Genomic DNA, 16,479 nt, shown 5'->3' on the forward strand with positions numbered 1-16,479 from the left:
AGACTTGGATAAGTCCATAAGGTTGCCACCAGAAGTGATTTGTGGAGTGCTAGCATCTTTGATTTACATATGGGACACAGGGCTTGGTCACTATCCAAGCTTCCAAACCCTGTAAGTCACAGGAAGATCTAACTTCAAACCCAGGGCCCCTTCTCATGCTTTAATGTCAAGTAAAAGTGTGCTATGTTCTCAGGAGAATTGGGATTCTATCTCCTGTTTTTGAACATCAAACAATGAACTACCCCCATCTTAGGGGCTGTAAATCAACAAAGCTTCAGGTCTAGATTTCCTGATATAATTGTAGAATTCATACAATTGTTTTTTAATTGCAAAAAGGCTCTAACTTCAGAGAAATCTTTCTTTGCCCAAACAGTATACTCAGACTGTTTTTACTGGGTCAGCATAAGCCTGGGGATGAATCTATGCCTCTCATTTAAAGCTAACTCAAGTGCAGTGCCACCCCAGACCTTTATTTGTCTTCTGTCCCTTGCAGCAAGAGCTCGCCATGACTACAGGTTTCTGGGTTGATTTATTGCTTCCTAAAAGTATACCCATAGAGTTATTATCTCTTCTTACATTCTAGCTAATTCTTCCTTCACTGTCTCTTGCTAAATTTTCCATTATGAAATTAAAAGCCTGGATCTTCCCTAATTCCTGAACTGCTGTCCTTTTACTTCAAGGATTTGGACTGTTTTATGTAATGGATAGGTTACCAGGCCTGCAGCCTAGTGACACACTGGTGCCAAAGCAATTAGCTGAATGTGTGGCAGGAAAATGAAAGCATACACAAAGTGGCCTTCGAATAATGCTGTCCTGCAGATTTTCAGAGCAGCTGTGAGACATCAGTGAGTCAGGATTGGTCCTTTGGGAATCTTCTTTGCCAGCTCTTAAGTTACATCTTTGTTTTTTTTTTGTTTTTTTTGTTTTTTTTTTTGGTAAATTCCTGAATTACCTTTTCTTTGTTTTTATTCCACCTCCTCCTAATTTATTGAGCCAACAGATCCTAGGATCAGCCTTGTTTGATAGACAGTATAATAGAGACTCAAAGGAGTCAAGTGCCTTGTCAAAGGTCACACAGTAAGTAGTGGGAATTAAAAGGAGAGTTTCATATTAACCTCTCTGCTCTGACCCTTATGTAAAACTGACTCCCTGAGAGAGCTGGTTCAGAGAATACTCACTGCACCTACTTATGGTTTGCTCATTTGTTCCTTCGCTTACCTAACCAAACAGGAAAGAACCCCCCCACCCCTTGCCCAAGGACTTCCGGCCACCACCCGAAGCTAAAACAGAATCTAGAGGGAACATGGCGGTACTGACAACTTGATTTAGGACTTCCAGTCTCCAGAACTGTGAGAGAATACATTTCTATTGTTCTAAGGCCCCCAATCTGTGGGCCTCTGTTATGGGTGCACCAGCAAATTCCTATGGCTTGGTAGGTAGCAATAAGGAAGGGAGATTTGATTGAAGGCAGGCCAGTGAAGCAGACAGGGGCACCCTGGAGACTGACATTAGTCAAGAGAAAAATAGGATGCTGGTGCGGATGAAGCACAAATGCAGAGATGGGACTACCCAAGATTTTTTTATATGCTATCTTCGAAAAACTGTGCAGCACCACCACTCTCTAATTCTAGAACATTTCATCATTCCAGAGAAAACTGCACACAAATTGTGTGCACTCTTCTTTGGCTTTCATCTGGGCAACCACTCTTTGACATTGTCTGTGTGGATTTGCTGATTCTATACATTTCTTATGAATGGCATTCTATCATTGTATTTTTTGTGCATCTAGCTACTTTCACTTAGCATGTGTTCTTTTTTCTTTTCTTTCTTTTCTTTTTTCCTTTGGTACTAGAGATTGAACCAAGTAATACTTTACCACGGAACCACATTCCCAGCCCCCCTCCCTTTTTTTTCATTTTGAGACAGGGTCTTGCTAAATTGCTGAAGCTGATTTCGAATTTTCGATCCTCCTGCCTCAGCCTCCCAACTGGCTGGGATCACTTAGTATGTTTTCAGGTTTCAAATATATTACACCTCATTGCTTCATTCATTTACTATTTTCAAATGATGTTTCTTTGCATGACTATATCACATTTTGATCATCTTCTGACTCACCAGTTGATGGACATTTGGGTTATTTATTTCTGTTTGTGGCAATTAATAAATAATAGTGCTCTGCACACTCATGTACATGTTTTGCATGGACATATGGTTTCCATTCTCTTGAGCAGATACCTAGGGATAGAGATGCTGGGTCATCTGGCAATGCCATGTTTAACCTTTTGAGAAAATGCCAAACTGTTTTCTACCACAGCTGGTCTTGTTAACATTCCCACCAACAGTGCATGTGGGTTCCAGTTTCCCACATTCTTACCAGCATGACTTTGCCTTTTGATTAAAGATACTTCTTTATTTTTAAAAAGCAGATTATAATAAGAAACACTATTTTTGAAAGTTACCAAGAAAAACAAATATGACAATAGAAATAAGGATGATTTCTAAATGGGTTGTTTTCCTTGTTATTCAGATAAAAGACAGAAAGTACAAAGTATCTCTTAGCGTGCCACAGAGATACCAAGATACTTTAATGTCTCAGTGAGACAAGCCACCTTTGAAATTCAATTCAGTGTCAATGTCATTTACAATTCTAATGAACTTTTAAAGCTGAAAGAACCCTAGTTTTTAAAGCCTTTAACACCCCCCCTCCCCTTTTGCACACCACTGATCTGCTTTTACAGAGTTTATGCAATTGATGAAGCATTAAAACAGGACGATTTCAGCAAGACATTGAGAGGAACTTCCTGATTCAAAGGCAAAAATGTCAATTTTCTTTTCACTTGGAATTTTGCACAGTGTTTTACAGACACTTCTCAAAAACTTGAAGAAAGCCCTTCCAAACACTGGGGAATAAATGTCATCATGCAGGATTCTAGAAAGTAGAATGATCTACCCATCCCAGTCCTCTGCTGATCTAGGTACCATAAATCACTTCCACAGACATGGTCTGGGGCCTCTGGGTGTTTAGAATCCCAGATCTCATCTTTAAGAATCAACCACCTGAAAGTTAATTTTAGAGGTCCATGAAGAGGAACAAAATTTTACATGATTTGGTAAAGGGACAGTTAATTTGAGGATAGAAGCTGCAGCTCAGAGTCCTTCTCAAAAACAGAAAAGCACACTGCAGTAAAAATGTGTTTTTGCTTTTTCTAGTTGCAGTCAAGCATAAAATCATATCCTCTCTGCCAAACCCCTGTTCTGATAACCTGCTCAGTAACCGAGGGTCCTCTCATATTCACTCATTAGATTTTGTTACAGAAAGAACAACAATAAAAAAAGAAAAAAACCCACAAAATCCACAATAAGGGATGTGCCCCAAACAGCCAATATGCCTTCTGAATCATCAAAAACAAAGTAAGCTATGTTTCAGCACGTTTTTTTTTTTTTTTTTTAAATCACACATTGTTTTTTGGTTGCTGTGGTACCTGGTGGTGCAATATCAGCCCAGAATCTACAACCAGGATGCACAACTTAGTACTTCCTGATTTTAACACGATTTTACTGATGTTTAAAAACTGCCAGGATGTCTATATGCTTTTGTTAAGCATGAGCACTGATTAAATGAAACCTTGAGGTTTCTCAGCCTTGTGAAAGGAAAAGAGTACTTGCTGATGTGGTTTCCCCAGCCTGGTGTATATGGCCACTCCTAGCCTAAGGGCAGTGACCTTACAGGGGCCCAGGCCCATCTGAGGTTCCAAATAACGGATTTAGTTACCTACTGGCATCAGGAATAAGAGAAAATTGATATAAAAAGGAAACATGAATCTAACTGCAGTTTGGCCAAAACTGGGAATGAGGTGGGATAGAAGGAATATAAGGTAGAAAACAGACAAAAAGGAAGGATGTTGTGGTTTATATATGGTTTTGTCCCACAAAAGCTCATGTGTCACGCAGTATAAGAAGGTTCAGAGGTCAAACAATTTGAGTTATGAGACTCTTAAACTAATCAGTGCATTACTTCATATGAATGGGTTAACTGGGTGGTAACTGTAGGCAGGTGGAGATGTGGTGGGAGAAGGTGGGTCATTAGGTGTGTGCCTTTGAGGTTTATATTTTGTCCCTGGTGAGCAGACCTCTGCTTCCTGTTGCCATGTTCCGAGCTGCTTTCCTCCCACATGCCCTTCTGCCATGATGTCTTGCCTCATTTCAGGCCTAGAGCAAGAGAGTCGGCCATCTATGGACTGAGAGCTCGGAAACTGTGAGCTCTAAATAAACTTTTCCTAAACAGGGATGAGAGGTGGGAGGGAAAGGGAGAGAGAAGGGAAAATGCATGGAAATGGAAGGAGACCCTCAGAGTTATACAAAAGTACATACAAGAGGAAGTGAGGGGAAGGGGAAAAATAATATAAGGGGGACAAACGAATGTCAGTAGAGGGAGCAGAGAGAGAAGAGGGGAGGGGAGGGGAGGGGAGGGGAGGGGGGATAGTAGAGGATAGGAAAGGCAGCAGAACACAACAGACACTAGTATGGCAATATGTAAATCAATGGATGTGTAACTGATGTGATTCTGCAATCTGTATATGGGGTAAAAATGGGAGCTCATAACCCACTTGAATCAAATTGTGAAATATGATATATCAAGAACTATGTAATGTTTTGAACAGCCAACAATAAAAAATTAAAAAAAAAATAATAAATAAATAAATAAACTTTTCCTTCCATAAAATTGTTCTTGTTGAATCTTTTGGGAACAGTGATGGAAAGTTGACTAAAACAAGGGATAAGGAAATAAGATTTTAATTCAGAAGTTACTGATAGACCCAACCTGATCTTTTCTTAAAATTGGGAGCAATCTCGCCACAAAGCCATGAAAAGATAATTTCAGCTTTGCTATAAATTACTGCAAATTCTGAATCTGCTTGGAATGCCTGCCTGTGCCTTGAACTCACCCATGCCTGGCTCTCTGGTCAGATAGCAGCCCTCTCTGAAACTTAGTGACACCTCATAAATATTGGCCTTCCCTGGCCAGACAACGACCCTCTCTGAGGCTCTGATGGTCCTCAAATTCTGATGTTGGGGCCAGAAAAAAATGTAAACTACCATTAGTGTGATGCTTGTCAGAGTTCTGTTATCTGTAACCCCCCTTTGTGTAACTTTCTGGGCTATAGAGCTGGGCTGCAGGAAAGCTGGGGTGCTGTCTTGTTCCCGCCATTTGGGGAGGGAGAGGCAGCCCGGCAGGTAGAAATAATAAGCTTGCTTTAATTGGATTTTAATTGGAGTCAGTGGTCTTTTCTTGCGTCCTGGTCTAACAGTTACGTATACCTTTTTGGGTCTGTCACTTCCTAAGTCAGTTTCTCTTCTAGTGTCGTTACTCTCAAATTCCCAGAAAAATCTATAAATTTACCTGTGCACTGTCAATGAACAACTCAACAGATAGATTCTGTAAAGAGAGATACCTATTTTGAGAACCCTATAATTGTTACGGCTTTGTAGTGCTTTCTACCGAGAATGAAGACCACATCAGTCTAAGGATCTAGAGAATGACCAGCCCAGGCTTGTCTGAGTCAAGAAGGTGGATATCGGTTCAGATCCAAGATGGTGGGATAGAGGAGGTACTGTTTCTGGCTGCTCTTGGTATGAAACCAAGAAAACAGGCAGCTTCTCCACAAGTTCTCACCTAGATGGAATACAACATCTCAGAGTGTGCGAGAGGACCCTTATACAGTGGATTTTCACAGAAACCACCTGTGCTGCCACCACCCGCACGGAAATCAGAGGCTCTGTGATCCAGTAAGACTCAGGACCCAAAGCCTGCAGTTCTGGCGCACACACAGCACTCAAGCGGAGTAGTGGAATCACCTAATCAGCACCTCTGCAGAACTCCAGACTGCGATCCACACCCCCGCAGTCCACTCGGCTGTTATCTAGCCAAAGCACTAGGCCATACCAGCTTCCCCCACCACACTAGACACCCCAGCCATGAAAGGAGACCGACTCCATCTTGGAAAATCTTTCTAGACATTTTTTTTTGTGGGAGTGGCTATCAGCACAGATCTCTATTTTGAACAGATACCTGGTTTCCAACTCCCCCCCTCCTCGCAGCTGCGATAATCCAACACAAAAAGAGCTCTCAGTTGAACAGGAGTGCAGTGGGGGATCAGGGTGCCATCCACCTGCTGCAAGCCTGAGGGCAAGAGGTCCCACAGTTGGTACCTGATAAGAAAGAAAAGGGAGGGGTCTAAAGCTTGAAACAAAACAGAGAGACCAGGATCCGGGAAGCTCCAGGCAGGAGAGGGAGATGATACCAAGGCTCAATTCTTCTCACCCCAGTTACCTACATCACCCTGAGGGCAGAGATTCCAGCTTAAAATAGACAAACCCACCTACTGGAAGAGAAAAGAATCAGGAAAGAAACGAAATTCTAAGAGAATATATATTTTTTCTCTTCTTCTTTCTCGACTACCCTTCGATCATCTGGCCCTCACAACACCAACATATGTGAAACCAAGAACTTTGCATGAAATAGAACTTTGAGAACTGAGTCACCTGAATAATATTATATAGAGGAATTGCATAAGGCCCCCTTTTTCCTTTTTCTCCCATTTTCTTTCTTCCCTTTTTTTCCCTTCTTTCTTATTCTTACATCCTCCAAATTTTACTATTTTTACATCCTGTGATTTTCTAAATACATTTCTGTGTTTCTTTTTATGTACTCTACTGTCCTTATCCCACAATTGTGTCTACCCTAAATTACTTCCTGTCTATTCCCCTGCTACCTCATTACAGTTCTTCTTCAAATTTCCTAAGTTATATTAATCCCATACCCTCATATCTTTGCCCCTTAGCATATGGTCCCCACCAGAAACTAGTGACTATATGAAACTAGTGACTATTTTAAATAATAATTGAATCAAACATTTCTGGACATTCAGACTAAACTATAAATGTCTTAATAACAATAATTTGCTCATAGGTGATGTATGGTTGATACTGGGATCTGTTACCATTGTCCTTCCCCACAAAGGAGGGATCTTGGAACCCTATAAGAGCACAACAAATCTATAGGGTAAAAACAAAAACACACCTGTCCCACAGAGCTGGAAAGAAAGAAATGCGAGCAACATGAAAAGACAAGGGAAGAAACTACCACAAACAAATCAAGACAACACATCATTAGAAGAACTGACAGCAACAGCAGAAAAAATTACAAAGATTTAAGGATATACATGGTTAAAATGTTCTAATTTCTAAAACGACATAAAGGAACAAATACAGGCTGTGAAAGGTCACTTCCACAATGAGCTACATAAACAAATCCAAGAAGCAAAAGATCACCTCAACAGGGAGAGAGTAGAGGTTCTTCAAACAAACAAAAAAAACTCAGAAATTCTTGAAATGAAAGAAATAATAAACCAAATTAAAACTCAAATGAGAGCATCACCAACAGAGTAGACCACTTAGAAGATAGAACATCAGACAATGAAGATCAAATATATCATTTTGAAAAGAACATAGCAGAAAACTTTCCAGACATGAAGAATGAAACGGAAATCCAAATTCAAGAAGCCTACAGGACACCGAATATTCAAAATCACAACAGATCCACACCAAGACACATTATAAAGAAAATGCCCAACATACAGAATAAGGAGAGCATTTTAAAAGCCACCAGAGAAAGCAATCAGATTACATATAAGGGAAAACCAATTAGGATAATGGCAGATTTTTCTACACAGACCCTGAAAGCTAGAAGATCCTGGAACAATGTATATCAAGCTATGAAAGATAAGGGGTGCCATCCGAGAATCTTGTATCCAGCAAAATTAAGCTTTAGATTTGAAGATGAAATAAAAACCTTCCATGATAAACAAGCGTTAAAAGAATTTATAGCTAGAAAACCACACTACACAACATCCTTGGAAAAATATTTCATGAAGGAAATGAAAAACAACAATGAAAACCAGCAGAGGGAAGTAGACAACTAAAAGAAAACCAAGTCAAGTTAAATAATAAAAATAAACAAATATGACTGGAAATACAAACCATATCTCAATAGTAACACTACATGTAAATGGCTTAAACTCACCAATCAAAAGACATAGACTAGCAGATTGGATTTAAAAAAGATAAAACACTATGCTGCCTACAGGAGACTCATCTGACAGGAAAAGATATACACAGACTGAAGGTAAAAGTTGTGAAAAATCATACAACTCACATGGACTGCAGAAGCAAGCAGGGGTTTCCGTACTCATATCAAATAAAGTACACTTCAAGCCAAACTTAATCAAAAGGGATAAAGATGGGCATTACATATTGCTCAAGGGAACCATACACCAAAAAGACATAACAATTATAAATATATATGCCCCAAACAATGGTACACCTCTGTTCATCAAACAAACTCTTCTCAAGTTCAAGAGTCAAACTGACCACAACACTATAATCTTGGGTGATTTTAACACACCTCTCTCACCACTGGATAGATCTTTCAAGCAAAAGTTGAATAAAGAAACTATAGAACTTAATAGCACAATCAGTTAACTTAGACTTAACTGACATATATACAATATTTCAACCTGCATCAAGCAGATACACTTTCTTCTCACCAGCACATGTATCCTTCTGTAAAACAGACCATATACTATGCCATAAAGCAACTCTTAAAGTAGAGATACTACCAATGCATTTTATCAGATCATAATGGAATAAAATTGGAAATAGATGAAAAAATAAAAAATAAAAATCTCTGCATCACATGGAGACTGAACAATATGCTACTGAATGAACAATGGGTTACAGAAGACATCAAGGAGATTGGAAAATTCCTAGAGGTAAATGAGAACATAGACACAACATATCGAAATCTCTGGGACACTACGAAAGCCGTACTAAGAGGAAAATTAATTGCATCGAGATCATTCCTTAAAAGAAGACAAAATGAACAAATAAATGACCTCACACTACATCTAAAAGCCCTAGAAAAAGAACAAAAAACCAGCAGCAAAAGCAGTAGAAGGCAAGAAATAAATAAAATTAGAGCTGAAATCAATGAAATCGAAACAAAAGAAACAATTGAAAAAATTGACCAAACTAAAAGTTGGTTCTTTAAAAACATAAATAAAATTGACAGACCCTTAACCACGCTAATGAAGAGAAGGAGAGAGAGAACTGGTGTGATGAAAAAGGCAATATCACAACAGACACTACAGAAATTCAGAGGATAATTAGAAATTATTTTGAAATCTTATACTCCAATAATATAGAAGACATTGAAGGCATTAACAAATTTCTTAAGTCATATGATCTGTCCAGATTGAGTCAGGAAGACAAAAACAACTTAAACAGACCAATATCAAGTGAGGAAATAGAAGAAGCCATCAAAAGATTCCCAACCAAGAAAAGCCCAGGACCAGATGGATACACAGAGAGTTCTAAAAGATCTTTAAATAAGAACTAATATCAATACTCTTCAATTTATTTCAGGAAATAGAAAAAGAGGGAGCACTTCCTAACTCATTCTATGATGCCAATATTACCCTGATTCCAAAACCAGACAAAGACACATCAAAAGAAAGAAAACTTCAGACCAATATCTCTAATGAACATAGATGCAAAAATTCTCAATAAAATTCTGTCCAATCAAATACAAAAACATATCAAAAAAGATTGTGCACCATGATCAAGTGGAATTCATCCCAGGGATGCAAGGTTGGTTCAACATACGGAAATCAATAAATGTAATTCATCACATCAATAGACTTAAAGATAAGAACCATATGATCATCTCAGTAGATGGAGAAAAAGCATTCAACAAAATACAGCACCCCTTCATGTTCAAAACACTAGAAAAATTAGGGATAACAAGAACATATCTCAACATCGTAAAGGCTATCTACGCTAAGCCTCAGGCTAATATCATTCTAAATGGAGAAAAAATTGAAGGCATTCCTTCTAAAAAGTGGAACAAGACAGGGATGCCCTCTTTCACCACTTCTATTCAACATAATTCTTGAAACACTTGCCAGAGCAATTAGACAAAGAAAGGGATATGTATAGTAAAAGAAGAACTTGAATTAGCACTATTTGCTGACGATATGATTCTCTACCTAGAAGACCTAAAGAGATCCACCAGAAAACTGCTAGAACTCATAAATGAATTCAGCAAAGTAGCAGGATATAAAAGCAGCACCCATAAATCAAAGGCATTTCTGTATATCAGTGACAAATCCTCTGAGAAGGAAATGAGGAAAACTACCCCACTCACAATAACCTAAAAAAATAAATAAATAAAAAGATACTGGGAATCAAGTTAATGAAAGAGGTGAAAGATCTATACAATGAAAACTACAGAACCCTAAAGAGAGAAATCAAAGAAGACCTTAAAAGATGGAAAGATCTACCTTGCTCTTGGATAGGCAGAATATTATAAAAATTACCATAGTACCAAAACACTATACAGATCTAATGCAATTCCGATCAAAATCCCAATGGCATTCCTCATAGAAATAGAAAAAGCAATCCTGAAATTCTTCTGGAAAAATAAGAGACCCAGAATAGCTAAAGCAATCCTTAGCAGGAAGAGTGAAGCAGGTGGCATTGCTATACCAGACCTTAAACTATACCACAGAGGAACAGTAACAAAAACAGCACGGTATTGGCACCAAAATAGGCTGGTAGATTAATGGTTCAGAATAGAGGACACAGAGACTAATGCACAAAATTACAATTATCTTATATTAGACAAAGGTGGCAAAAACATGCACTGGAGAAAAGATAGCCTCTTCAACAAATGGTGATGGGAAAACTGGAAATACATATGCAACAAAATGAAATTAAACCCCTCTCTCTCACCATACAAAAACTTGAACCTAGGAATTAAACCAGAGTCTCTGCGTCTAATAGAAGAAAAAGTAGGCCCTATTCTTCATCATGTGGATTAGGCCCCAGCTTCTTTAATAATACTCCTATAGCAAAAGAATTAAAACCAAGAATCAATAAATGGGATGGAATCAAACTAAAAAGTTTTTTCTCAGCAAAAGAAACAATCTGTGAGGTGAACAGAGAGCCTCTATCCTGGGAGCAAATCTTTACCCTTCACACATCAGAGCACTAATCTCTAGGGTATATAAAGAACTCAAAAAGCTAAGCAACAAAAAACCAAATAATCCAATCAACAAATGGGCCAGAGACCTGAACAGACACTTCTCAGAAGAGGATATACAATCATTCAAGAAATGTATGAAAAAAATGATCATCTCTAACAATCTAAGATATAATTTCACTCCACTCAGAATGGCCATATTATGAAGACAAACAACAATAAGTGTTGGTGAGTATGTGGGGAAAAGGTACACTCAAACACTGCTGGTGAGACTGTAAGTTGCTGTAGCCAATATGGAAAGCAGCACAATTCACAACAGCTAAACTGTGGAGCCAACCTAGATGTCCTTCTGTGGATGAATAGATTAAAAAAATGAGGCATATATATGTATACACAATGGAATTTTACTCATCATTAAAAGAGAATAAAATCATGGCATTTGCAGGTAAATGGATGGTATTGGGGAAGGTAATGCTAAGTGAAGTTAGCCGATCCCCCCAAAAACAAATGCCAAATGTTTTCCCTAATATAAGGAGGCTGAATCACAGTGGGGTAGGGAGGGAGAGCATAGGAGGATTAGATGAATTCTAGATAGGGAAGAAGGGTGAGAGGGAAAAGGAGGGGGCAGAGGATTAGCAAGGATGGTGGAATATGATTGACATCATTATACGAAGTACATGTATGAAGACTTGAATTGGGTGTTAACATACTTTATATACAAACAGAGATATGAAAACTTGTGTTATATGTATGTATTAAGAATTGTAATGAGGGGCTGGGGATGTGGCTCAGGTGGTAGCACGCTTGCCTAGCATGCATGGGGCACTGGGTTTGATTTTCAGCACCACATAAAAACAAAATGAAGATATTGTGTCCACCTAAAACTAAAAAATAAATATTTTTTTTAAAAAGAAATGTAATGAAAAAAAAGTCAAAATATAAAGGCATGAATTGGCATAAACAATTTATATACAGAGAAATGAAAAATTGTTCTCTATATGTGTAATAAGAATTGTAATGCATTCCACTGCTGTCATGTATTTCAAAAAAATAAAATCGATGAAAGATTAAAAAAAAAAGGTGGATGTCTTCAAAACTCAAGCAATCCATCAGTCACTAAGCAGAAGGATGAAGAGAGTGAAGTCTGGAAATAGAAGAGGAACAGGTAATAAAAGGAGAGAAACTCAAGCTCAGAGGAGTGAATTGTCATGCTCTAGTTTGCACAACTCTGATGCTTGTGTCCTGCCTTCGTATCTTCTTTCGGGGTCACCTGCAGCTCTGATGATCAGTTCCAGTGTGTGCTCTACAATCTCCCTCCAGCACCTGTGCCTTTCTGCCTGAGGACTTTACCTGGCCACAGGAGTTGTGCCTGCTCCATGCAAGAGACAGTGCAGAAATGTCAGAATGTAAATAACATTCTGGATTTGTCAACTATCATGTAAAAATTATCCAGAACTTAGAAACTTAATGTGCATTTATTATAACAATCACTGAGGATCAGAAATCTAGGAGAAATTTATTTGGATGGTGCTAAAATTTGGATCTATAATGTCCCCCAAAGGGCCACATGTGAAGGTTCAGTACCTGGCATGGTGCTATAGGGAGGTGGTGAAACATTTAAGAGGTGGGATGTGACAAAAGGTATTCAGGTCACTGAGGGACTGAGTACTGAGTATCCTTGAAGGGGACAGTGAGACCCTGCATCTTCCTTTCCGTCTCTTTAGCTTCCCTGCCATGTAGTGAAAACTTTGCTTTATTTTGTTCTCTCTACTATGATATGCTGCCTTGCTACAGACTCCAAAGCAGCAGATCAAGTGATCATAGACTGGAACCTCCGAATCGGAGCCAAAATAAACTTTTATCTTTGTAAGTTAATCCACCTCAGATGTATGTTGAAATAACAGAAAGTTAAGAGTTCTGTCCTGAATTCATTCCTAAGGCGCTGGTTAGAGGGGCAATGATCTGTGTATCTGTGTGGGATTGGATGATCCACTTCCAAGATCACTGAGTCACATGGCTATGGTCAGAGACTTTTCTCCATTTTATCCATTACCTCACCATGCTTCCTGGGATCATCTATAATAAAGCTACCTGATTTCAATATGACCTCATGAGCTTCTGAATTTGGCTTCCCCCTAGCTAATGATCTGATAGAAAAATCAAAATAGAAGTGCCTTTTATCATATGGCTTCAGTAGTGGTATCCCAATACTTCTGCCATATTCCATTGGTTATAAACACCAATCCTGATACACTCTGGAAAATGGATTACACAAGGGTATAAATACCAGTTATGGGGGGGGGGGCAGGTCTTATTGGTGGTTATCTTATTGGCTGGCCATGTATCCTCAGGATTAACCCTCATCTAATGAGAAGTAGGAGTCGGTGGATTAAATACTTCTATTTTTTCTCCTTGGTAAGATAATTCAAAGTGTGTCCAAAGCCCATTGGATAGATCATAGAACAAACTACAAGCTGCTGAATATAGTAACTATTATTGACTTTTTTCCATTTTATCCATTACCCCACCATGCTTCCTTTATCATCTACCATAAAGCTACCCGATTTCAAATTCTTGGTTAAAAATCCCAAACTAAGAAATAGACTCTGGGAAACAAGTCCTTGCATTCTGATTCCAGAACCCATGTGCCGAACCTGTGTGTGTGTGTGTGTGTGTGTAAGTTTGTGCACATGCTATACCTACGCTACAAATAAGAATAAGAATCATGTGTCTACCATTCTTGTACATTATCTTGCAAGAAGTTCCAGAAGAGAAGCACCAGTTCATCACCCTGGGATTCTTGAGGAGTAGGGGTTCTGCTATACCACATGATGCTTTGTGTAGATTTTTAAAAGGTACCTCCCACTCCGGGATTGATGGCTTGACAAAAAGATAATGTCCTTGTGAGATAATGCTTTCTCACAAGGGTAGACACATACATTTACCAAGGAATATGGCTTGGTGAGTAAAAAATGGGCTGGGTTGAAACATGACTAGGTTGGAGTCTGGCCTACCTTATATGGTATCTTTGAGAAAAATATTTCTAAGTAATTCTTTCCTATACTCTTAGATGGCTAGAGCAATGTTTATTGTTGGTTCTTGGGGCAAATCTTCAGTGCCTCACAGAATCCTACCATACAAGCAAGAAAACTAGAGCACATGGAAGTTAACAATGTGCCCAAGACTGCCAGACAGTAAATGGAAAAGTTTCCAAGAGTTTTTGAGGAGACTAAGTAAATGGAGGCACTTTCCGTTGCTATGACCCTGATTTCCTGTCCTGAGACTCCTGAGTCATCCCCACACTCAGTAGTGGTTATCTCAGGCAGCTCCTAGAAATACATTTGACTCTCAGATTTATAATGAAAGCAATGCCCTTAGTTATCTTCCTAGTGTTCTTTAAATGTCCCCTATCTTTTCCAAACAGAACCCTCATTTTTTTCAGGCATTCAACCCCATTTAGATGCCTCTGTCATGCCTATTCATTCTCTAAGTCATTCATCGTTGTCTCCTTTCCTGAGACACTACTACTTTGGAGGATTCATACTATGGGATTCTGACTAAAGACTCCCTTAAGTCTGTAAAGAATACCTGGTAATAGTTTTCTCATTAAAAAAAAAAAGACATAAGAAAGCATTGTCTTTTAGTGAATGATCATTTCTGGATGTGACACAAATACTCTTATAAACACACTGTGACAATGAAAGAGTTAGCTTGGGGACACATGGAAAAACAAGGACTAGAACCTGCAGATGCCTCCTTATACATTGAGAGGCTGAATAACAACCAGCCCCAGACCATCCTGCCTACTGTCCTCACATTACAGGAGATAATACCTTTCCTTATGGTCCAGCTCAATCTGAGACATGGCTTCCTGTTGCTGCAGCCAAAGTAGTCTTAATAGATTCACCACCTGTACCATAACTGTGTCCCCATATTGTGCTGTGTGCATTATAGTTCCTTAATGAGACAAGTTGGAGAACTGAAATCCAAATCATACTTCAAAGAAACTTCTGAAGGTCAACTAAATCCCTTGGATCCATTTGTTACCTGTATGTTCTGTATGTGGCCTTGGGAATGTCATTTCTAAGCGTTAGTTTCCTTACCTGTAAAATGGGAAGTGATAAAGCACAGTAGTTAAAAACCCAAGATATGCATACTACAGTCATACATTCATACCCATGTTTATAGCACCACAATTCACAAGAGTCAAACCATGGAACTGGCCTAGGTGTGCATCAATGATGAATGGATAAAGAAAAATATGATATATATGCATGCAATGGTGTTGCACTCAACCATAAAGGAGAATAAAATTATGTGATTTGCAGGAAATTAATGGAACTAGAGACCCTTATCTTAAACAAAATAAGCCAAACTCAAAAGGTTAGGGGTAATATGTTTTCTCTCATATGGAAACTGGAGTGGAAAAAGGGAAAAAAAGATGGGAGAGGGATCTCATGAAAATCAAAAGGAGATCAGTAGAGAAAAGGGACCAGGCGTTGGGAGGTGAGGAAGGAAAGGAGAAGTGCTGGGAATGATATTGGCCAAATTATATTGTTATATTTTATGCATATACAAATGTGCAACAATAAATCCCATCATCATGTACAACCATAAAGTGATAGAATAATGTGGGGGAAAATAAGATATGAAATTAGCCAGACTTGGGTTCAAATTCTGACTCTGCAATATTCTAACAAACCAAATTTCTTCCTTTCTTTGTGCTTCAGTTTCCTCATTGGTAGAATCAAGCAATAATATGTATCTCAAAAAGTAGTTGTGAGGCTTAAATGAGATGGCAAATTTCAACTACTGAGCACTTTGCCATATTTAATCTTGGTTAATGAATCATGGCAGGATTTACCATGTGGATGAGATAAATATGTACATCATTAACACCCCGCATATGGTGGGAATGCAGTAATTCACTAAAGGAGAAATCACAACTGTAAGTCTTAGCTATGTGGGGGAGATGGCACAGCCCTTTTTACACTTTTGAAAGTGGGGGAAGATGGCAGTTTAACATAGGCCCTGGCATTTTCTCTTACCTGTGGGAATTAAATATTGATTTCATTTCCACTTCATTAGGTCTCCTATTGATTTTGACAAGGCAGAGTGGAAAATGACAGTCAATCACTAAGCAGACGCTGGGTAAATATCAAGAAAGTTTGCTCTTCTGTGGGACTGGGTCTTCCTCCAGATCATCACGCCCTTTGGTGAGGCTGCATGGCTTACAAGAGAGCCTGATTTGCTCCTCAAGACCAGGGACAAGAGATGAAGGAGCCATCACAGATGTACTAATGTTCGAATGTCTAGCGCTTTTATAAAAGCAACCTGTTTGTTCCCTGTGTTGGGACATGAAAAAATATATGTAACAT

General features: G+C 38.8%; 1 protein-coding gene across 2 annotated transcripts in view; it reads right to left on the reverse strand.

Moving 5' to 3' along the window:
* The window catches only part of Grm7 (glutamate metabotropic receptor 7), a 797,874-nt gene that overhangs the window by 178,285 nt on the left and 603,110 nt on the right, over positions 1-16,479 (reverse strand). The gene's annotated exons all lie outside the window — the stretch shown is intronic.

The sequence above is a fragment of the Marmota monax genome, unplaced genomic scaffold, assembly GCF_021218885.2.
Source record: "Marmota monax isolate L192 unplaced genomic scaffold, Marmota_monax_Labrador192_F-V1.1 WCK01_AAM20220418_F8-fsc00028, whole genome shotgun sequence".
NCBI lineage: Eukaryota > Metazoa > Chordata > Mammalia > Rodentia > Sciuridae > Marmota > Marmota monax.